This window comes from Canis aureus, chromosome 10 (assembly GCF_053574225.1).
Source record: "Canis aureus isolate CA01 chromosome 10, VMU_Caureus_v.1.0, whole genome shotgun sequence".
In the NCBI taxonomy this organism is placed as follows: Eukaryota; Metazoa; Chordata; class Mammalia; order Carnivora; family Canidae; genus Canis; species Canis aureus.
In genome coordinates this window covers 45085470-45110392 of record NC_135620.1, presented here as the reverse complement: position 1 = coordinate 45110392, position 24923 = coordinate 45085470, and the positions used below count along the sequence as shown (strand labels likewise).

At 37.1% G+C, this 24923-nt stretch overlaps 1 long non-coding RNA gene across 9 annotated transcripts in view; it reads right to left on the bottom strand.

Moving 5' to 3' along the window:
* The window catches only part of LOC144322304 (uncharacterized), a 220126-nt gene that overhangs the window by 35189 nt on the left and 160014 nt on the right, over window positions 1–24923 (bottom strand). For 3 of the 9 annotated variants that reach the window (XR_013387903.1, XR_013387906.1, XR_013387899.1), the window contains 2 exons: window positions 21837–22002; window positions 18676–20065 (listed from right to left, as the gene is read on the bottom strand). The exons of 2 other annotated variants lie outside the window; for them this stretch is intronic. This is a non-coding gene — a long non-coding RNA (uncharacterized LOC144322304). Of the gene's footprint in view, window positions 1–8906; window positions 9148–9257; window positions 9338–18675; window positions 20066–21836; window positions 22003–24923 lie in introns of those variants that run through there. 4 more of the 9 variants (XR_013387898.1, XR_013387901.1, XR_013387897.1 and 1 more) reach the window with 2 other exon arrangements.

The following is a 24923-nucleotide window of genomic DNA, read 5'->3' as shown; positions in this document are numbered from 1 at the left end:
CACAACCTTGTTTAGACATCTCTCCAGTGACTCACTCTTGCAATCTCTATTCATTGTTACATTTAATGATCAGTAGTAGCAATTTTCCCATGAAGCTTTTATTTTAGCCAAGTCTTTCAAGGCAATAAAAGTTACAATTACCTTTGTATTTTATTTGAGAAACCACTTTCAAATTTCATATGGAATAATTATAACCTCAGTAAAATTTTATTATTTATCTATTAATTTATTTGGCTATCTGATCATGCTCATCAAATTTAACATTAGAAATATGAGATACACATTTCTTTTGACATTTTAGAGTTGAAATTGGTTTAAGTTAACCAGAAGCTGCAGGTGTAGGAGGAGAGGAAAATTTTTGAAGTTTTTCTCAGATAATAATAAATAGATAAATACTGATTTCAAGTCAATTCATCTTATCATCCTTGCCCTTTGACTTTTTTTTTGCCCTTTGACTTTTCTATATAAATAATGTACATAAACATTATCTTGGAGGGAGCTAGGACGTGGTTAAAATATGAAAAATGATACCCTCTCTCTGATTTTAAGAACGATGACAAGTATAAATATATTAAGAGAAATACAGTCTTTAGCATTGGCTCCACATTACAGATATGAGTAAAATCTCCCCATATTTATTTCATTACTAGTAAACACCAAATGGTTTAGTCCCTAAATCAATTTCTAGAAGAATTATATAAATATATCTACCTATAAAATGTTCCCCAGAAAAGACATTGCACCATTTTCCATTAATTGTGACACCAACAATTGCATTCAAGGCTATGCCAATAATTACATTCAATGTGGAATATTTAAAATAAACTTTAAAATAGATTGTGGTGATGGTTTCACAAGCATATTCTTATCTCCAAACTCTTCAAGTTTTATACATGAAGTGTGTACAGCATTTTGTACGTCAATCATACCTCAATAGAGTGTTTAAAAAAAACCTTCAACATGAACATATTTGTGTAAATATTCCATGTATAGTTTGCTGAGAGAAGTAATTTCTTTATTCAACAGCCTGTTAATGGTTACCTTCTAAGTGCCAGATCCTCTTTTATGTGCTAGAATATGTTAAATGAATCACATTACAATTGTTGGGGAACAGTATAAAACCAGCTGAAAAAATTCTGGCACATGTGGTAGGTAGCTCAAAATCAGTCTGTCTTCAATAGATAATAGGCTTGTTTGCATGTCTTTATATGTATTCATTTACCTTTTAAATTCATAAAAATGTTATATTAATGTGTACCACAATATATATGACTATGTCTGCAGAGATATATATGAACATAAATGTATGCATGTACACATGTAATGAACAGTTTCAGTGACAATCATGACTATTACTGAATTGAGAAATTTGCCAGTGCCCTATAAATTGCAATCCATGCCAAATTAAAGGCCTATTCCCCTTACTAAATATGTGTCCATTTGAAGTTAAGAAGTAAATAACAATGAGTAAAATAAGAATTGTGCCTTATTCATTCCTTCTAATTTATTTTGAATTGAACATCAGTCATTTAGTTACCCAGAGTTAGAAAGTAACTATTTTAGTTTCAGTAAACAAATATCTTTAGCATTTACTATATCCTAGGCATTTGATTATTAAACATAACCACTGACATTAATTAAGGGAACATATAGGGCAGCTCCGGTGGCACAGCAGTTTGGTGCCGCCTGTGGCCTGGGGTGTAATCCTGGAGACCCGGGATCGTGTCCCACATCGGGCTCCCTGCTTGGAGCCTGCTTCTCCCCCTGCCTGTGTCTCTGCCCCCCTCTCTCTCTCTCTGTCTCTATGAATAAATAAATAAAATCTTTAAAAAAAATTAAGGGAACATACAGAGAAATACCATGTCTTCCCTGCTCCAAATTATATCTTATTCTAGTCCTCATAGAATTGAAAAATAAGTCATTCAGGTTGCATGTATTTTACCCAAATACTAATATTCTTGTGTCTTTGTGAAAATAAATGATAAAGTGAAAACCCTTCACTAAAAGATGGAATAGAGATGTAGACCATGAACTTTAGTCATTCTAATGATAACTCCTAGATGACCTCCGGGATCACAATTCCTTCCCATTAAAAGAAAAAAAAAATGTTTTTTTTCTCTTCTTTTCTCATCCTTAACATACACAAATAGAGAATGAGCAAAAATACAAATAGACAAAAGAAATCCCTTTGAAACAGAATAAATTAAAATATTAATAATATCTTTACTTTTTTTCTTGATTTTTGTTTATATCCATATAGAAGCAGGAATGGGGGAAAGAAAGCATAGACCAGAAAGAGACATTTAGCAAAGTCAAATAAAATTACCTCACAACAGAAACAAAAGAAGATTAAGGATAAAAGAAGTAAATAGAGCTCAGATAGAAAGCAGAATCCTGAAACTAGATGACTAATCAGGTCTAGCAGGTACATGTTACTACCAGAAACACAATAGGCAAAAATATGAGAATGCATTTTTTTCAATTATGGAAGAATTCCTTATGTTTTTTCTGGATTTTATGACATCTGCTGGTGACGGGGAGGACTTCTAGACCCATAAGCATTGAAAGACATAAGAATCCAAGGTAGCAATCCCAGTGTAAACATCATAATCTTATTATCACTACAACCATTTATAAATTTATATTACAGACACGGTCCTAAGTACTTCAATTCTTTCATTTATTCACTTACGTTTTTATTCAATTCTTATGTACTATTATCCTCGTCTGACAGCTAAAAAGATAGGTGCAATAACTTGCCATAGTTTATATACCTTAAATGGCAGAATCGGTCTGTTAAGGTCTGAATTCAAAAGCATAGCTCTTCAACTTTGCTAAATTATCCTTTTACTTGACATTTTTAGAAACATGGTCAGGCAACATCTGTAGGCATATATGTAAAATGTATTTCTCCATCAGTTCAAAATATTAATGTAACGGTACTATCTCCATGACCATAGCCCTTAAAATGGAGGTCTAACCTAAGGAAGCACACTGGTAAGGGTCCACTAAAGTACACTGGTTTTTTGAAGAAATTTGCTTCATTTTTCAAAGCTTCAAACAAAACATACTTTTATCCAAAATAGAGTTGCCTAGACTAAAATACCAAATTTTTTTTTCAGTTACAGTTTAATCAACTTGATATAATAATACTGTTGGGTTCATGGTAATCAAAAATAATAAGGGAATTTCTAAGACTTTACTGTCTTCATTTTTATATTTCTTTGATTAATAAAAATTGAAAGCAATCTTGCCTTAATCCTTTCATTTTTTTAGGTATGAAGCATCCATCCTCCTACCTGAGCAAGCTTATAGAAGACAAATTCATAAAATTTGATCTCCTAGAAATAATCAAAAGACATCATGTTTTAAACTGACTCATTCATTCACTTATTCTTTTGACAAAAATGTATTGAATGTCATTCATTATGCACTGGTTTGGTCTCTGACAATAAAGCAGTGAATGAGACAAAATCTGTGTTTTCATGGAGCTTGTAACAAATACAAAACAGATAATGTCAGGTAGATATAAATATTACAGGAAAAAAATAAAGCAGGACGAATGATAGGAACAGAGCTTGTGATGTGGATGAGATGGTCAATGAAGAATTCTTGGAAGAGGGAGTTTTTGAAGATAGACACAAAGAAAATGGCAAGCAAGCCCTCTACATATCCTAGATAAGAGTTTTTCAGACAGAGGGAATAGCAACTCCAAAGTCATTGAGGTAGGAATATTTTTGGCTTTCTAAAGTAAAAGCCAAAGTCCAGTGAAAGAGATAACTAATAAAAGAGATAAAGGGAAAGCAAGAGCAAAGACATCACCCTTGTGGGTTGATAGAAACCCAGAAGAGGATCTTAAGGAGGAAATGACATGATCAGCTTTACATTTTGCAGAATTACTATGTCATCTGTGCTGAGCACTGAATATGGAAGCAGGAAGGCCACTAAAAAGCTATTGCAGGGATCCCTGGGTGGCGCAGCGGTTTGGCGCCTGCCTTTGGCCCAGGGCGCGATCCCGGAGACCCGGGATCGAATCCCACATCGGGCTCCCGGTGCATGGAGCCTGCTTCTCCCTCTGCCTGTGTCTCTGCCTCTCTCTCTCTCTCTCTCTCTCTGTGACTATCATAAATAAATAAAAAAGAAAATAAAAAATAAAAAGCTATTGCAGTATTCAACAAAGAGACACAATGGGTGGATAAACTGTGAAGTTAACTGTCATAGTGGTGAAAAGTGTGCAGATTTGTCTCATATTTTAAAGACATAGCCTGAGGAATGGGATATGATGTATGAGTGAAAGAAGAGTAAATGATAGGGATCCCTGGGTGGCACAGCGGTTTGGCGCCTGCCTTTGGCCCAGGGCGCGATCCTGGAGACCCGGGATCAAGTCCCACGTTGGGCTCCCGGTGCATGGAGCCTGCTTCTCCCTCTGCCTGCGTCTCTGCCTCTCTCTCTCCTCTCTGTGCATTCTCATGAATAAATAAATAAAATCTTTAAAAAAAAAAAGAGTAAATGATAATGGCAAGGGTTTTGACAATAGCAACTGGAAGAAGGCAGGTACCTTTTACTGAAGTTCAAGAGAGAGAGGAGGAACAGGTATTGACAAGTTTGGAGACCATAGACTTAAAATGTTGTTCTTTTGACATGTTGTATGAATGAAGAATTCCTCAGAAAGATGATGTTATTGTATAACATTATCAAGCTGTAAAACAAGGGAACAATCCTAACGGTAATAGCAATATAATATTTGTTGACTATGTAGGCCAGTTCCGAACTTATTTATATGCATATCATAATTAATTGAAATTAATATTGATCTACATGTACACAGGCTTTCACTATTGAGAGGTTGTACACATATTATTATTATCCCTATTTTCCAACTGTCCCAATGAGATTAATTCACTTCATAAAGATAATACAAAATGATTCTTTTAGACTAAACTCTTTTTACTATACCATATTGACCCATATATACAAGCAGTTGAATCTTCCTTATTTTACACTAGTGGGTAGATCCCCTATGTTCCTATAAGCTTCCATTGTTGTAATGATGACACAACACTCTTCACTATTGGCTCATTAAATTTTTAGCTGTTCAAAGTTAAAGGATTAATTTTATACATTTCAAATATTCCTCAGAGCATCTCACATTATACCGGTAACATCAATTGTGTTGAAGAAATATTTGTTTCAAAGCAAAGACAGGAAGAGGAAAGAAGGAGAAAAATACAATATTGGAAAATATTATAATAATCTATAATAAACAGCTTCATAAAGGAATAAGATGACATACTAAATGAGTATATTTTATATTCTTATTTTTATATGTACACATGAATCAATAAAAAGATAAATTCACATTTTTGGCAGATCTTATACATCTTTGGTTATGCTGAATGTAGTGTTCCCAGTTGTTTTAGTCACATTTAGAGTTTTAATTAGTTTTCATCTTTTATTCTGGCATAGGATATTCTTTTGAGGACAAGCTATGGTACATGGAAGTGTTGTTACTTTTCCAAGCAATATAAGAATGAATTTGTAGTGATGATAGTGACAATGGAATGCCAAAGAGGAGTAAATAAAACTCTTCCTAGTGGCATAAAAGAAATGTCATCCAGCATGAAAATGTGCAAAATTTATACAGAAAAACACTAAAGAGCAGTCACTGTGCTTCACTGCAAACAAAAGAAAAAATAAATTCTAGTTAACTAAGCAGAAAGACTATTTTTATCCGAATATTGGAGAGTTCAGTAAATCAAATATAAGCTGGTAAACCAGAATGATAATTCAGACAGGAACCAAGATAATCTAAGAAACTATGAATACAATCACAGGGAGAGTCTGGTTATGGGAATGATGTTTGGAGGGATACCACTTTAGACATCATTTTCTAATGGTTGGCTGGAATCTAAACTCCAACATCACCTCCACTATTCCCAGTGAGCACTGCACTCTGGATACTAACTGGTAAATCCGAAAGGTCCCAGAGGAGCATCCAATTGACCAAGCCTTAATCATCTGTCTTCTGACCAAGATGCCTTAACATCCCCCTCAGCATGACTAAAACTTTCGATAGGTTTCTTCCTCATTATAGTCCCCTGACATCTTTTTTCTTAGAGCACTTACTTTAGAAAACTTGCAATTGTAAATTCCTCTGTCCCTTTGAGACGTAAATCTTTTCTCAGCCTCTTGCCAGTTCCACAACTCAGAAATGTCTTTTTCAAGGACCTGAGAGCCATCCCTTTGAAATGTAATCATTAAAGAAGATAGCACCCCTATCTCTTAGTCTCTGTGGAAAGGTGGAAGTTTAATTTTGATGAGATAAGTGCCAATTAGCAGACACAAATGGTATAATTATGTTTGCTAATTGGCCCACCTTCCCTGTAACATTCTCCAGTACTTTTCCACTAGCTCATCCCAGCATTTAAAAACATCCCCAACTTTCACTTCAAGAAACTTAAGTTTAATCTCTCTCCTTTCATAGTCTTGAATAAAATCATCCTTGCTTGTTTAACCTGTCTGGTACAATTTTTCTTTGAAACACCCAAAAAGAACAGATATCTGACCTTAAACAATTTTCATGGGTGGAGACAGAATTCCACCATCTCAAGACTCAAACTGCAAAAAATTCCCCAAACACAAGAAGTAAATGTTTATGCTGGAAGGCTAAAAACAGACTAATGTCTACTATTTCCCTAAAATAGAATGTCTAAAGGAGAACTGTTCTCTCTTGCACACCCTGAATATCAATACGGTCATAAAATATTATCTTTAAGGTTATTTCCCTATCATAGTAAATTTCTCAAAGATCCTTAGACTGGGTTTGACCCCAGCTCTCGACTCCAAGACCTCACCTTTCCTACTTGTACCCACATGCTTGTACCCACAGATCTTTGTCCCACAATTTTCCTTAAGGTCTTCTTTCCAGGTTATCTCTTATCTCAGGACAAAGACCCAAGGAGCACAGCCGAGCATCTGTGATGGAAACTCATTCAATGACAACAGCCCAAAGAGTTCTGGCTTGTGTAGATGAACCAGACCAGTTTGAATTTAACTCTTGACTCATGCCTGCACAGATGGAGGGACTGACAGCTAGCTTTACCTCATTATAATACTACAATCTACACCCAAGGAGGAACACAAGCCTCACTTACTAACATAAGTGAGTGTATGCACAAGCATGCTTCCTTAAGGTGCATGGGCCACCTTATGCCTGCCTCTACCTAAAACAAAACAAAACTCGTTTATCTAAACATTCATCCTAACCCTATATAAAAGGAACCCATCACTCTTGCTCGAGTAGTCATGGTTTTGAAAGTTATCTCCCATGATCTCCTATTTGCTACAAATAAAGTTTGCTTTTAGTGACAACTCCACCTGGTGCTTCTATTTTTGACTTACCAAGAAGCAAATTCCAAGTAAGTTCATTGGTTCACAGATTACAGGTTCTGTGACAGCAAGCAGCTTCTAAAAGTATCTTGGCTAGTGTGAGTTCATCTGCATGGTTGAAAGTGATAGCTCTTATCACAATAATGATTAAAATTTGCTGAGTGTTTATCAGGCACTTGGAATTTTTTAAAAATGAACAGTTTTAAAGCTTAAAACTTATTAAAATGGTATTTCATCAAGCCTAAACATCAACCATGAAAGGAAACACCCATCAATTACCACCACCGCACAGGTTGCAAACTGATTCTATGTCTACAGTTGTAATCAGCATTGTATAGAAATAATTCAAACATCTAAACTAAAATTACAACATACATCAAAATAGCATATAGATTTGACTGGGATCTGCCTAACTCCCAAATCATCACTTTTGCTGCAGTAATAAAACTTCCTTTGAAAACATTCACAATTAAACAGCAACCTACAAGGATTGTAGTGTTTTCTTTTCCTAGGGAGATCAAGTCATCATCATTTTTTTTTTTTTTTTTTACTTCAAAGAAAGGAACACACATAATATTCCTGGCTGAACACTTTTCTTAGTCTTAATTTAGTTCAACGTATTTGGTTCATATATAAAAAGGCTTTGAATGACAAACATACTGTAAGCAATCTCTTCTCTAAGAAATACAGCTTTTCATGACCCCACAAATCTACCCCACCTCTCTATTCTTTGTAGTTATGCGTTTGAATATAGTTGTCCCACTCTATGTCTCCTCATGTCCTCTTGTCCACCCCGTTTTGAACCCACTTCAATTAGAATTTATTACCACTCCAACCAAAATCACTCCTCAAAATATCAACTTTTAATCTTCACATTTATTGGGGGTATTTATTAAACTTTATTTTTTTCTTGATTTGGGGACAGTTTTTCTCAGTTGATTGTCATCTTACCTCCTTGAATTTCCCTTTTGTGGTTATTTTGCTGGTTACTTTGTACTTTCCTAAATTCTAAATTAATTGAATGTCTCAGGATTTCATTTTCTAATATCTTCTAACTTTTATTTACATTATTTTAATTTCACAGAAGATTCCAACCCATCCAAGGTCTTTAAATATTCTCTAAATCCTGATAACCCTCACATTTACTTGTATTCTAGCCCTCTTCTTTAAATTCTAGATTTAGGGATCCCTGGGTGGCTCAGCAGTTTAGCACCTGCCTTTGGCCCACGGCATGATCCTGGAGTCCCAGGCTCCCTGAGTGGAGCCTGCTTGTGTCTCTGCCTCTGTGTGTGTGTGTCTCTGATCAATAAGTAAATAAAACCTTTAAAAAAAATAAACTCTAGATTTATATATCCAAATGCCTACTCAACCTTTCCATGTCAGAAGGCAATTGCAGTTGGATATAATTAAAAATAGACATTATTTTCTAAAAGACATTAAAATGTATAATGTATAAATATATAAATGTATATCATGTTGGCTTCAAAATTTATGAATGAATTAGTTCTTACCCAGTCTGCCAATGATCATGCCTAATCTCAATTAGAGTTGGTCTTTGTGTGTCCTGTTTCATTGGGCTGAAGAGTTACATCCATTATGCTCAAAGAGGTTGTAAGTCAAAGCAGGATGCCTTTATATTAATCTGCATGCTATAAGCTTCCAAATGGCTAATTTATGTGTGGATTTTTTTCATGCTTTTGTTAAGAGAAGTATTTCATAGTGTTAAAATAATGACCTGTGAAACACCAATGGATGTACCTGCAGTAAAAAGTTTCAGTTTCAGTACATAAATATACTTATCAATTTAAGAAGTTGATGTTAAAATGATTTGTGACTAGATCTGAAGTAAATTTTATTTATCTACTTACTTATTTTTTCTTTCAGATTGCACAGCCAGGAGGCATTTAAAATAATTCCTAATACCATGGTTGTCTTCCATTTTCTGCTCCTTCAAGAAATAATAGTAACCAAGTCATATATTGATTTGATTAGGATTTTTATCATTATTAAAAACTACATACAGGGCAGCCCAGGTGGCTTAGTGGTTTAGTGCCACCTTCAGCCCAGGGCCTGATCCTGGAGACCCGGGATGGAGTCCTTCAGGCTCCCTGCATGGAGCCTGCTTCTCTCCCTGCCTGTGTTGTGTCTCTGCCTCTCTTTCTCTCTCTGTGCATCTCATTAATAAATAAATAAAATCTTTTTAAAAATTTTAAAAACTACATATATGATGCATAATAGTTCTAGTGTACCTATTTCCATTCTTGTCATAATTTTTCAAATTAGGAACTCTACCTCTATCTTTAAAAAAAAAAGGCGCAGCACAATTAACATGTGGATGGTTATCTGGAAAACTATCAGAAACTAGATATAGTAAAAATATAAGTGTTTCTGTCATTAATTTTTCAGTTTTGCCATAACTTAATAGAATTTATTAACTATCAAAACAATACCAGAAAGGAATTATACAACTTTGTCTTTGTGAATTAAAAGAATTTTACCCAATAATCATTCAGAGCTCTCGAAATCTGCCAGACACCCAGTTCCCAAATCCCTCATTTCCTTGAATTAGAGTGCTGGACTCTTACCTTTGGGCTAAGCACTACCCAGAATGTGGAACCCATTTGTCAGGAGGGATTCAAGAACTTTTACCTCAATGCAAGGGAGATTTGGAATCAACATTGTTTTCTGATTATCCCACAGAAAATAGAAGTTCTAGATCTGAAGGCAAAATGTTTTTCTCCCATGTTCCTATGACTAAAGCTCTACCTTTACTTAATTTCTGGTAACTGAATTTCTACCTTCTTCCCTTATGTTTGAACCCAATCTTAATAACCTGTTTGGTAGGTTCTGCTTTCTATTATTGAAGTTCCTCAATGCCCTTCCCAAGCCCTCTGTTTTCACCAACTTATTGAACTCTAAGCCCCAATTCAGACAAAAATTTATTATCTGTAGTATATTCCTCAGACCCTAACTGCCTTTTTTGCCTACCTAACTTGGTCGTAATCAATTTATCTGATTAAAAATCGTGACTATTTTTACAATGACTATGCCAGGTTTTGTGTCATTGAGCCAGCCTGATCCTGTACTCCAAGAATCTTCATGAAAGTAATTCAATATTGGATCAGAGTTCTTTAGAAAGGTTAACTGTGCTCACCTTGCACCATAATAAGTGATTAGTAGAAAGTGCCATAGAATAATGAATAGACCATGAACATAGCATAAGAATCCAAACCTAGTTGTCAGGTCAAGTATTTCACAGCCTTTGGAAGAGGTGATATTAGAAGAGATCTTTTTTTTTTTTTTTTTTTTCCATGCTTGTTTACTGAAGAGTATTTTTTTTTAATAAATTAATTTTTATTGGTGTTCAAATTTACCAATAAACAGAATAACACCCAGTGCTCATCCCGTCAAATGTCCCCCTCAGTGCCCGTCACCCACTCACCCCCACCCCCCACCCTCCTCCCCTTCCACCACCCCTAGTTCGTTTCCCAGAGTTAGGAGTCTTTATGTTCTGTCTCCCTTTCTGACATTTCCCACACATTTCTTCTCCCTTCCCTTCTATTCCCTTTCACTATTATTTATATTCCCCAAATGAATGAGACCATATACTGTTTGTCCTTCTCCTATTGACTTACTTCACTCAGCATAATACCCTCCAGGTCCATCCACGTTTGAAGCAAATGGTGGGTATTTGTCGTTTCTAATAGCTGAGTAATATTCCATTGTATACATAAACCACAGCTTCTTTATCCATTCATCTTTCATTGGACACCGAGGCTCTTTCCACAGTTTGGCTATTGTGGCCATTGCTGCTAGAAACATTGGGGTGCAGGTGTCCCGGCGTTTCATTGCATCTGTATCTTTGGGGTAAATCCCCAGCAGTGCAATTGCTGGGTCGTAGGGCAGGTCTATTTTTAACTCTTTGAGGAACCTCCACACAGTTTTCCAGAGTGGCTGCACCAGTTCACATTCCCACCAACAGTGTAAGAGGGTTCCCTTTTCTCCACATCCTCTCCAACATTTGTGGTTTCCTGCCTTGCTAATTTTCCCCATTCTCACTGGTGTGAGGTGGTATCTCATTGTGGTTTTGATTTGTATTTCCCTGATGGCAAGTGATGCGGAGCATTTTCTCATGTGCATGTTGGCCATGTCTATGTCTTCCTCTGTGAGATTTCTGTTCATGTCTTTTGCCCATTTCATGATTGGATTGTTTGTTTCTTTGCTGTTGAGTTTAATAAGTTCTTTATAGATCTTGGAAACTAGCCCTTTATCTGATATGTCATTTGCAAATATCTTCTCCCATTCTGTAGGTTGTCTTTGAGTTTTGTTGACTGTTTCCTTTGCTGTGCAAAAGCTTCTTATCTTGATGAAATCCCAATAGTTCATTTTTGCTTTTGTTTCTTTTGCCTTCCTGGATGTATCTTGCAAGAAGTTACCATGGCCAAGTTCAAAAAGGGTGTTGCCTGTGTTCTCCTCTAGGATTTTAATGGAATCTTGCCTCACATTTAGATCTTTCATCCATTTTGAGTTTATCTTTGTGTATGGTGAAAGAGAGTGGTCTAGTTTCATTCTTCTGCATGTGGATGTCCAATTTTCCCAGCACCATTTATTGAAGAGACTGTCTTTCTTCCAATGGATAGTCTTTCCTCCTTTATCGAATATTAGTTGACCATAAAGTTCAGGGTCCACTTCTGGGTTCTCTATTCTGTTCCACTGATCTATGTGTCTGTTTTTGTGCCAGTACCACACTGTCTTGATGACCACAGCTTTGTAGCACAACCTGAAATCTGGGATTGTGATGCCCCCAGATATGGTTTTCTTTTTTAAAATTCCCCTGGCTATTCGGGGTCTTCTCTGATTCCACACAAATCTTAAAATAATTTGTTCTAACTCTCTGAAGAAAGTCCATGGTATTTTGATAGGGATTGCATTAAATGTGTAAATTGCCCTGGGTAATATTGACATTTTCACAATATTAATTCTGCCAATCCATGAGCATGGAATATTTTTCCATCTCTTTGTGTCTTCCTCATTTCTTTCAGAAGTGTTCTATAGTTTTTAGGGTATAGATCCTTTACCTCTTTGGTTAGGTTTATTCCTAGGTATCTTATGCTTTTGGGTGCAATTGTAAATGGGATTGACTCCTTAATTTCTCTTTCTTCAGCCTCATTGTTAGTGTATAGAAATGCCACTGATTTCTGGGCATTGATTTTGTATCCTGCCACGCTACCAAATTGCTGTATGAGTTCTAGCAATCTTGGGGTGGAGGCTTTTGGGTTTTCTATGTAGAGTATCATGTCATCGGTGAAGAGGGAGAGTTTGACTTCTTCTTTGCCAATTTGAATGCCTTTAATGTCTTTTTGTTGTCTGATTGCTGAGGCTAGGACTTCCAGTACTATGTTGAACAGCAGTGGTGAGAGTGGACATCCGTGTCTTGTTCCTGATCTTAGGGGAAAGGCTCCCAGTGCTTCCCCCTTGAGAATGATACTTGATGTGGGTTTTTCGTAGATGGCTTTTAAGATGTCGAGGAAAGTTCCCTCTATCCCTACACTCTGAAGAGTTTTGATCAGGAATGGATGCTGTATTCTGTCAAATGCTTTCTCTGCATCTAATGAGAGGATCATATGGTTCTTGGTTTTTCTCTTGCTGATATGATGAATCACATTGATTGTTTTACGAGTGTTGAACCAGCCTTGTGTCCCAGGGATAAATCCTACTTGGTCATGGTGAATAATTTTCATAATGTACTGTTGGATCCTATTGGCCAGTATCTTGTTGAGAATTTTTGCATCCATGTTCATCAGGGATATTGGTCTGTAATTCTCCTTTTTGGTGGGGTCTTTGTCTGGTTTTGGAATTAAGGTGATGCTGGCCTCATAGAACGAATTTGGAAGTACTCCATCTCTTTCTATCTTTCCAAACAGCTTTAGGAGAATAGGTATGATTTCTTCTTTAAACGTTTGATAGAATTCCCCTGGGCAGCCATCTGGCCCTGGTCTCTTGTGTCTTGGAAGGTTTTTGATGACTGCTTCAATTTCCTCCCTGGTTATTGGCCTGTTCAGGTTTTCTATTTCTTCCTGTTCCAGTTTTGGTAGTTTGTGGCTTTCCAGGAATGCGTCCATTTCTTCTAGATTGCCTAATTTATTGGCGTATAGCTGTTCATAATATGTTTTTAAAATCATTTGTATTTCCTTGGTGTTGGTAGTGATCTCTCCTTTCTCATTCATGATTTTATTAATTTGAGTCTTCTCTCTCTTCTTTTTAATAAGGCTGGCTAATGGTTTATCTATCTTATTAATTCTTTCAAAGAACAAACTCCTGGTTCTGTTGATCTGTTCCACAGTTCTTCTGGTCTCAATTTTGTTGAGTTCTGCTCGAATTTTAATTAACTCTCTTCTTCTGCTGGGCATAGGGTCCATCTGCTGTTTTTTCTCTAGCTCCTTTATGTGTAAGGTGAGCTTTTGTATTTGAGTTCTTTCCAGTTTTTGAATGGATGCTTGTATTGCGATGTATTTCCCCCTCAGGACTGCTTTTGCTGCATCCCAAAGATTTTGAATGGTTGTATCTTCATTCTCATTAGTTTCCATGAATATTTTTAATTCTTCCTTAATTTCCTGGTTGACCCTTTCATCTTTTAGCAGGATGGTCCTTAACCTCCACGTATTTGAGGTCCTTCCAAACTTCTTGTTGTGATTTAGTTCTAGTTTCAAGGCATTATGGTCTGAGAATATGCAGGGGACGATCCCAATCTTTTGGTATCGGTTCAGACCTGATTTGTGACCCAATATGTGGTCTATTCTGGAGAAAGTTCCATGTGCAGTTGAGTTTGGATGTAAAGTTCTGTAGATATCTGTGAAATCCATCTGCTCCAGTGTATCATTTAAAGCTCTCGTTTCTTTGGAGATGTTGTGCTTAGAAGACCTATCGAGTATAGAAAGAGCTACATTGAAGTCACCAAGTATAAGTGTATTATTATCTAAGTATTTCTTCACTTTGGTTATTAATTGGTTTAAATATTTGGCAGCTCCCACATTCGGGGCATATATATTGAGGATTGTTAAATCCTCTTGTTGGATAGATCCTTTAAGTATGAGATAGTTTCCCTCTTCATCTCTCACTACAGTCTTCGGGGTAAATTTTAGTTTATCTGATATAAGGATGGCTACTCCTGCTTTCCTTTGAGGACCATTCGAATGGTAAGTGGTTCTCCAACCTTTTATTTTCAGGCTGTATGTGTCCTTCTGTCTAAAATGAGTCTCTTGTAGACAGCAAATAGATGGTCCTGCTTTTTTATCCAGTCTGAAACCCTGTGCCTTTTGATGGGGTCATTAAGCCCGTTCACGTTCAGAGTTAGTATTGACAGATATGAGTTTAGTGTCATCATGATATCTATTCAGTCCTTGTTTTTGTGGATTGTTCCACTGAACTTCTTCTTAAAGGGGAATTTTAAGAGTCCCCCTTAAAATTTCTTGCAGAGCTGGTTTGGAGGTCACATATTCTTTCAGTTGCTGCCTGTCCTGGAAGCTCTTTATATCTCCTTCCATTTTGAATGAGAGCCTTGCTGGATAAAGTATTCTTGGTTGCATGTTCTTCTCATTTAGGACCCTGAATATATCCTGCCAGCCCTTTCTGGCCTGCCAGGTCTCTGTGGAGAGGTCTGCTGTTACCCTAATACTCCTCCCCATAAAAGTCAGGGATTTCTTGTCTCTTGCTGCTTTAAGGATCTTCTCTTTATCTTTGGAATTTGCAAGCTTCACTATTAAATGTCGAGGTGTTGAATGGTTTTTATTGATTTTAGGGAGGGGATCTCTCTATTTCCTGGATCTGAGGCTAGGACTGCCTGTTTCCCTTCCCAGATTAGGAAAATTTTCAGCTAGGATTTGTTCAAATACATATTCTGGCCCTCTGTCCCTTTCGGCACCCTCGGGAACCCCAATTAAACGTAGGTTTTTCTTCCTCAGGCTGTCATTTATTTCCTTTAATCTGTCTTCATGGACTTTTAATTGTCTCTTTTTTTCCTCAGTTTCCCTCTTTGCCATCAACTTGTCTTCTATGTCACTCACTCGTTCTTCCACCTCGTTAACCCTCGTCATTAGGACTTCTAGTTTGGATTGCATCTCATTCAATTGATTTTTAATTTCTGCCTGATTGGATCTAAATTTTGCAGTCATGAAGTCTCTTGAGTCCTTTATGCTTTTTTCTAGAGCCACCAGTAGCTGTATAATAGTGCTTCTGAATTGGCTTTCTGACATTGAATTGTAATCCAGATTTTGTAACTCTGTGGGAGAGAGGACTGTTTCTGATTCTTTCTTTTGAGGTGAAGTTTTCCTTCTAGTCATTCTGCTCAGTGCAGAGTGGCCAAAAACAAGTTGTATTGGGAAAAGGAGAAAAAGAGAGAGAGAGAAGGAAAGAAAAGAGAAATAGAAAAAAGAAAAAAGGAAGAAAAAAAGGAAAAAAGAGAAGAAAAAGAAAGAAAGGTGAAAAAAAGGGTGGGGGAAGCAATCAGAAAAAAAAAAAAAAAAAAACCCACGGGGGAGTATCTTCTGATTCTGTGTACTTTAAGTCCCTTGACTTCCCCTGGAACTGGTCGGTCTAGCTGGTCTTCCGGGGGAGGGGCCTGCTGTGCTGATTTTCAGGTGTGAGCACTTGGGGGAGCTGCTGTGCCCCTGCCTGGTGCTGGGCTCAGTGGGGGTTGTTTACCCCGTGAGGCCCCAGGAGGAACAGCCCCAGTGGCGGGGCAGCTCTGGAAACCTGGATTCAGCCCCCGCAGGAACTCTGGAGCTCTCGGTCTGCAGGGCCTGGAGGCTCCTGGGCGGGGCCGCTGATCTGCTCAGCTGGGGCGGGAGCGTCCTCGCTGTCCTGGGCCCTCCCGGCCTCTGCCTGTCCCGGGGGAGGCCGGATCCTGGGCTGTGTCCCGGCGCCCTGTGCTCCGGAGCCTGCGCTGGTGGATTCGCGCTCCCGCCCCGCAGCCCCCTCCGCGCAGCCTCTTCCTCCGCCCGAGCCCCCCCGAGCTGCTCCCGCCCCGCAGCCCCCTCCGAGGAGCCGCCCCCGAGCCCCCCGAGCTGCTCCGGGTCCCGCCGTGCGCGCTGCAGCCCTTAGGGAGCTCGGCGCACTCTCCTGGGCTCGCAGGTGTCTGTTAGTGTCCCAGGGAGCCCTCTGTTAGTGTCCCCGCCCTCCTGGGTCCTGCTCCAACTCCCCGCGAGCCCCTTTCCGCCCGGGAAGGTCGGTGCAGCTCCTGCTCCTCCGGGACGGGGCTCTCCTGTCCTGGGGACACTCGCCCCGGCCTCAGCCCGGCTCCTCGCGGGGCCCCTCCCCCTTGGAGGCCTTTTGTGTCTTTATTTCTTTTTCCCCGTCTTCCTACCTTGGTAGAAGCGCGAACTCTTCTCGCTGGAGCATTCCAGGTGTTCTCTCTTTAAATCTCAGGCCGAATTCGTAGATTTTCAGGATGATTTGAAGGTTTTCTAGGTAATTTTGGGGGGCAGGTGATTTGGGGACCCTACTCTTCCGCCATCTCGCCCCTCCTCCCTACTGAAGAGTATTAGGCCATGATACAGCTGAATACTTCAGCTCAAATACAGAAGGTATTTAATTAATTTATTTAAATACTTTCATAGAGACTCCCAACTAAAGTTTTCAGGTAACAACCCTCCTAACATTTTTAAACACACACAAAAACATGTACACATAGAAATTTAAATTTAAAAGCATTTATATTAGGTCCACAGTAGAAACAGTTAGTTGAACTTCTATGGAGGCTATTTATCTCAATAGAATGTCTTGAAAAACCACTGTAAAAAACAAACTTTAAGAAAACTCAATGAGAGAGGACTCAACTAAGTAAAACCAAGGTCAAAGAGGAGAAATAACAACCAACACCACATAAATACAAATAATTGTAAGAGAATATTAAGAAAAATAATATGCTGGGATGCCTAGGGTGGATCAGTGGTTTAAGCGTCTGCCTTCAGCTCAGGGATCCAGTCCCACATCGGGCTCCCTGCATGGAGCTTGCTTATCCCTCTGCCTATGTCTCTGCCTCTCTCTCTCCCTCTCTGTCTCTCATAAATAAATAAATAAAATCTTTAAAAAAAGAAAAGTTATATGCTTACAGTATGGACAACCTAGAAGAAATGGATAAATTCCTAGAAATATATAACCTACCAAAACTGAAGCAGGAAAATATATAAAATTTGAACAGACTTATTACCAGCAATGAAACTGATCCAATAATAATAAAATCAAAAAGCATTCAAAAAATCAAAAGTCCAGGATCAAACAGCTTCACAGGTGATTTCTATCAAACATTTAAAAAAGAGTATCTATTCTCTCAAACTATTCCAAAAAATAAAAGAAGGAAAACTTCCAAATTCATTCTATGAGGCAAGTAGTACGTCGACACCAAAACCAGATAGACACCACACACACACACACTGAATTACAAGCCAATACCTCAGGTGAACATAGATTTAAATATCCTCAACAAGGTACTAGCAAACTGAATCCAACAATACATTTAAAAAAATGTACCATTGTCAAGGGATATTTATTCCCAGGATGCAAGGGTGATTCAATATTTGCAAATCAATCAATGTGATCATCACATCAATAAAAGAAAGGGGAAAATGATCATTTTGATATATGCAGAAAAAGCATTTGACAAAATACAACATCCATTCATTATGAAAAACTTCACCAAGTAGATCTAGGGAAAACATACTTCAACAAAATAAAGGCCTTATATGAAAAACCCACAACGCACATCATATGCAATGAAGAAAAACTGAGAGCTCTTACACAAAGATCAGGAACAAGATATAGATGTCCACTCTCACCACTTTTATTCAACATAGTATTGGAAGTCCTAGCCATAGCAATCAGACAACAAAACGAAATAAAAGGCATCCAAATTAGTAAAGAAGAAGTAAAACTTTCATTATTTGCACATGACATGATACCATATATAGAAAACCCAAAGACTCCACCAAAAACTACTAGAACTGGGGGATCCTTGGGTGGCTCCGTGGTTTAGTGCCTGCCTTTGGCCCAGGGTGCGATCCTGGAGTCCAGGGATCGAGTCCCATGTCGGGCTCCCTGCATGGAGCCTTCTTCTCCCTCTGCCTGTGTCTCTGCCTCTCTCTCTCTCTATCATGAATAAAATAAGATAAAATAATCTTTTTAAAAAAAAGAACTACTAGAACTGTGAAATGGATTCAGTAGCCCAGTGGTATAACTTTCCAATCAAGTCATTTATTTGTTAATCCAAATGAAATACAAATATTTCTTCCCCATCATTTTACAAAGATTTCTTCCCCATCATTTTAGAGAATGTAGCCAAATGTGATCATTATAGATCTTCCACCTTAAACATTTCTCTAAACTCCCATAGCTCCATGTTTAAAAGGTAGAAATAGGTACGAGGAGATTAAACTATGTATTAGCTGAGCCTGTTATACAGTAGAAGAAATAACATTTTATTAAACCTCTACAGAAACTCTCCTCTAAGGTAATGATTGACTAATTTCTAATCAGTGAATCTGACCTCCATATATCTTTCCTTTGATCACACTTGTTGTTGACCTCCAAATGTCAGCACAAGTTTTCCTTCTTCCCAACCAAAACTAAGAGGCTTCAGTCTTCTTGACCTCTATTCGGGTCTGATACTGGTCTAATAATTAGACTCAGAGTTCTTTTATTTTACATAATAATTTTGAATCTTCCTCAAACTGTGATTAATCCTATGACAGTTCTTCAGTATAAAATTATATACATGCCCAGTCAGAACAATGAATATAAATTGTGACTTTAAACCAAAGGAATAGTTGCAAATATTTTTATAGCATGAAGTATTTCATTTCTCACCAACGTGCTAGAGCTAATATAAAAAGTACAGCACATGAGTATCACTTTAATACAGAGAGATATTACATTAAATTACATGACTTTTCTATAATTTAGCTTGTTACTATAGCCCATTACTTTATCATACACGTGATATGAAAGAGAAAACCCTTCAATTTGAGATTTCAACCCAATCTCTGAGTTCTGTTGAAGAAATATTTGAAAAGACAATTCACAATTTAGGCAAAAAGCTGCATTTTACTCAAAAGTTTTACTCCCTCATTCAAACAGATTTTCATGGAAAGAGCTACGATGATGAGACTTTGTATTTCAATTATGTCTTAGTCTTTATCACAGTGTATTTTTATCAGAAAGTGGCATTTACTGATTTTGAGATGTTTTCATTTTTGCCATATTACCTGCACTTTTAGAAATTATGAGGGATTTTAACTTATCTAGGATATTCTGCCCCAGTAAGGCAATGGACATGTGTTTGCTTAGGAGCTATTCTCATTAAAAAAAATCTATTACTAAATATTTCTGTACTTCCTTATCTGATCAAATTATTGAATCTTTTTCTGTTAACCACCTGGAAGAATTTCCCATTGTAGGATTTTTCTGATAGTATCCACTGAAAGTGCTACCTCTGCCTGGCTTTATGTTTGGTATTCCACAAGAGTGTCAAAAGCAATCTGAGGGCCAGCGAATGATGAAGTCCACTGTGTATAGTTACGAGTTCTTCATTTTCTATCCTGCCAAGTCTCTGCATAGTTGTTTTGCATTCTCTTATTGTCCTCCTGGTATTTTCAGTTTTATTTCAGTTTATTCCTCTGCGGACCTTTTTAAAAGAGTTAGACATTAAATTAAATGCTTTATACTTTATTCCACATAGAGTTCATCTCATTTTTTTAGCTATCCTTTCATATTTTTAGTTCTATTTTAATGATATATATATATATATATACACACACATATATATGATATATATATTCTCAGAACTAGAACTAGATCAGCATTTGGGAATGTTTTCTTTTTTAGAAGATTTTTAAATCTTTATTATTACTGCTCACATTTTTTTTTACTTATATCTAAGAATAAAGCCCTATTTTAAGTTCTCTTTTTATAAAGTGTAAAGATTAAGTTGGGAGTTTGTGAGTCTTTTACATTAGGTAACCTCACCTCTATGGAGATAAAATTGAACCCATGATAACACCTTGTTCATTTCATTCCATTTCTACCGTCTCTTTAAAAGCACCAAATGATGGGCAGCCCGGGTGGCTCAGCGGTTTAGCGCTGCCTTCAGCCCAGGGCGTGATCCTGGAGACCCTCGATCCAGGATCCAGTCCCACATCAGGCTCCCTGCATGGAGCTTGCTTCTCCCTCTGCCTGCCTGCCTGCCTGTCTGTCTGTCTGTCTCTCTCTCATATGAATAAATAAATAAAATCATTTTAAAAAGAGCACCAAATGCTCTAATAAATTTTCCAAAATGTTCTAGTCTTCTCAAGTGAATTACCTTAGTTTGATTTGTATAGAGATACTATTGGCCACCACGTCATCTAACACAAATAGTCCAGAACATTACTGGACCTATTGACTGATATTCCATAAATAATCCAATACTAATTTAGATTCAGCTTACATTTTCAACTTGAGGTCACTTGGAAATAATAAACAAATGGAATAAACTGTCTATTTTTCAAAAAGAGTGTAGTAATTTCAGGTCCATTTCCAGAATTATGTTTAACACTGCCTCTTTGAGACTGGTAGGAAAATATCTACACAAAGAGGCAATAAATTTCTTAAGGCCCTGTCTCCAAAAGATAAATATTTTATAAAATCACTTCCACTGATTTGACTGGGAAGATTCCCATTAGTGCAAACACCAAGCTGTGTTGTGATAATCTGCTCCTTCATTTAATAGAGCTAAATATACATTCTACCCCCATTGACTACTGAGCCAAAGCACAGACCAGTCAAAATCAGCAAGCCGTTCAAAATAAGATCATGCAAGCAGATTCATCCTAAATTGGGCATAAAATTATTACATTTTAGGAATATTAGATACTGCTAAAGCATCTTTTGGGAATGAGAGTGGACACCAAAAGACCAAAACATATATGTTGATGGTTATTTTGTTTTTAGAATCTTGATTTTCAGCTCAATTTATTTCTTCACATTATATAAGGCTTGATTTCCTAGGGGAGTTGACAATCATTAGACTGCCAAAAAATATTCCTTAATAAGACTTGGCATTTGTGTTTCTAAATATAATATGTATACATAAATGCTCACCTTTTCAAGGAAGATATAAGATCTTTTTTAAAAGTTCAAACTCTTAAAAAAAAAAAATAAAAAAATAAAAGTTCAAACTCTTTATATAAACTATCCAGAGAATGTTTGAATTTTATTATTTTGTATTTTCTTTACTTTTTTCAAGTTTTTTTAAAACTTGAAAGTTTTTAAGTTTAAAAAAAACTTTTTACAAAACTTTTTTTAACATTCAGTGTAATATTAGTTTCAGGTTTACAATATAGTAATTCAACACTTCCACACAATACCCAGTGCTCATCACAAGTGCACTACTTAATCCCTTAAGCCCATCCACCTACCCATCTCCATTCTGGTAACCATCAGTTTATCCTCTATATTTAGTAAGTCAAATTCATTGTTCTGGATGAAAGTACTTTGAAGATCTAATAAATTATACCAAACAAAAAAGTGTTCAGACTCTCATTCTTTTTCAGACTCTCATTTTTAAGTGCAGAATGCTGTTTCCTGTGGAAAGTAAAATGAGAAGATATTATCCTAATTTTACAGTAGCCTTTACTTTCTTTAAAAAAGTGTGATACTTAACTGACAATGAAGAAAAACTGATCATCTCTCTTTCAAACTGCTCCCCCACGAAAGAAAGAAAGAAAGAAAGAAAGAAAGAAAGAAAGAAAGAAAGATCAAATTTGTCCTAGGCTGGGCTTATAGGTGAAGCTAAATGGCCTATAAATATTGCTATCTTGGTTTTATGGAAGTTTAGGATATACAGAAACAATGGTTTTCTAGACATAAATTTATAGGCTCTTGAACTGGAAGGGATAGCCTACATCCTTTTGATATATGATGAACCTGAGGTCCTAAAACACAAGGTACTTTTGCTAGGACCTTGACATGGCAATATGGAGAAATGAGTTTAAGTTCTGTCTCAATTACATTCTGCTAGATTTTGGTAGGCTGTACTGTATCTATTAGCCTCAGTTTTCCTTCACTTATAAAATGATGACAATTAAGGAAACTGAAGCTAATAAATATTAAATAGTCTCCTTCTTTAGTGTTATTTTAATAAAATTCAAGTTAAAGCTTATATAAGCAATACAGTATACAATAAATTTAAAAACCTGTTACTGATTTCTGTGTTTCAAACATGGATATTATAAAAATTGAGTGATGAATTATTGTTTTCTCTATATTCTCAAAACTAAATATTTAACAATATACTTCCCATCTCCATGCAGACACCCTGAAAGAACCTACAATGTGAGCCAAAAAGAACACAGAAATTTCCTTTATGGGGAAAACACAGATCCCACCCCGCAACCCAAATTTCAATAGAAGATAATTCTAGCTCCCAATTTCTTAAGCCAGAAACTACAGCAAAGTGCTGTTGGGTTGACCTCTTGAACGTTTCTATAATTGGTACAATTTTTCTCTTTACAGCCATTAATCTGTTTACGTCAACTGCATTTATTACTTGAATTACTATCCCAAGCACTAATAGGTATTCCTCTCTCCAGTTTTGCCCATTTTAATCTATTCCACAAAAAAGTAAGGCTTGCATTGCCTTTTAAAATGCAAATCTGAGTATTTCACTATCAGGCTTGAAGTGGTAAAATAGGTCCACATTTCCTTTAGATAAAATCTAATAGTTAAAATAGTTATATATTGTTATGGATCTAATGCTTGTGTGCCTCTCTCCCAAATTCATATTGAAACCTTAACCCCCAATGTGATACTATCAGGAAGTAGGGTCTTTTGGAGGTAATTAGGTTCAGATGAGATCCATGAAGGTAGAGCTCCCATAATAGGATTAGTGGTCTTAAAAGAAGAATAAGAACATTAGAGCTTCCTCTCTCTCCCTGGTGAAGACACAGAGAATGTAGCAGTCTGCAAACCAGGAAAGAGTCTCTTTACCAGGATCTAAATCTGCAAATCAAAATGATATTGGATTGCCTAGCCTCTATAACTGTGAGAAATAAATGCCTATTGTTTAAGCCATGTTGTGTATGGGTATTGTTAAAGCAGCTTTAGATGACTAAGACAATACACTGCACTGAGAAGTGGACATGCCACCCGCTGCTGTAACAAATACATAAAAATGTGGATGTGGCTTTAGAGCTGGGTAAGGATTGAGGCTGGAAGAGTGCTGTCTAAACATTCCGTCACCGCAAACTGTAAATGCAAAAGGTCACTCCAACATCAAGTAAATTGGTATGTAAGAGATCAAATTAGCCCTGAAGGCACAAGTAAACTGCAGAAGTCAATCAATCAGATTGCATTGCACATATCTCTGCTAAACTGCCTCTCAAACTCCATCTATGGCTCATGGGGAGTGCCTTATGTCCAGTTGACTAAGAGAGAAATATTTTGGGCTCTGTTTTATGGGTGAAACATTATGGGTGAAGTTGAGAGAACCCCACACAGCAGCAGCACAAAAGTCTCAGTCTTGGCTGACCCAGGAGGACAATGGAGAAAGGAAATGCTCCCAAAGGATAGAACTTTAAGCAGAGGACCTGATTTTTCATTTTTACCTGAAAAGAAAGATGACCAAAGGCACAGATCTTCATTGATTTACAGCTGGTGGCTAAAGTTAGGCTTGATGTTCAGGAATTTGGAATGAACATGATTGGAAATAGGTGACAAAGAGGTCTTATATTGCCTGCACAGATTACTAACACAACTTTCTTTTTTTTTTTTTTAAATTTATTTATGATAGTCATACAGAGAGAGAGAGAGGCAGAGACACAGGCAGAGGGAGAAACAGGCTCCATGCACCGGGAGCCCGACGTGGGATTTGATCCCGGGTCTCCAGGATCGCGCCCTGGGCCAAAGGCAGGCGCTAAACCGCTGCGCCACCCAGGGATCCCCCTAACACAACTTTCTAAGTGATCTTCCTATTTCCAGTTTCATCCTATTCTAATCCAGTCTCTAAAAATCAACCTTAAAAAGCTTTCATAATTTCTATCTGATTATTTCACTGCTCTACTTGAAATACTAAAAGGCTCCCTATTTCTTTCTTCCCAAACCCTTTAACATAGTTTACATATTCTAACTACTTACTATCTGACTCGTTTATTTTTCCAGTCTTACATATTATTACTTTACCCATGGTGGGAGTCGAGGGGACTATAGCCTCCATTTATTCATGATTATCCTTTCCTCCTAAAATCCCCTTGGTACATACCAACTTTAAATCACTTAAATACCAGTTTAGACATTATTTCCTCAGGGAAGATAATTTGATCTATATTCCCATCTTCAGATAGACATCCCTTTTACATGCATTTATACTGTAAATTATATTTCTATATGTCTTCCAGGGGTAGCTTGACACTACACTGAGAACTATTCAAGTCTTATTGAAACTTCAGAATCTAGACTCAATTCTCCAAGCAATAATGAAAGATGGAGATATTTGCCCCTACAGCCAC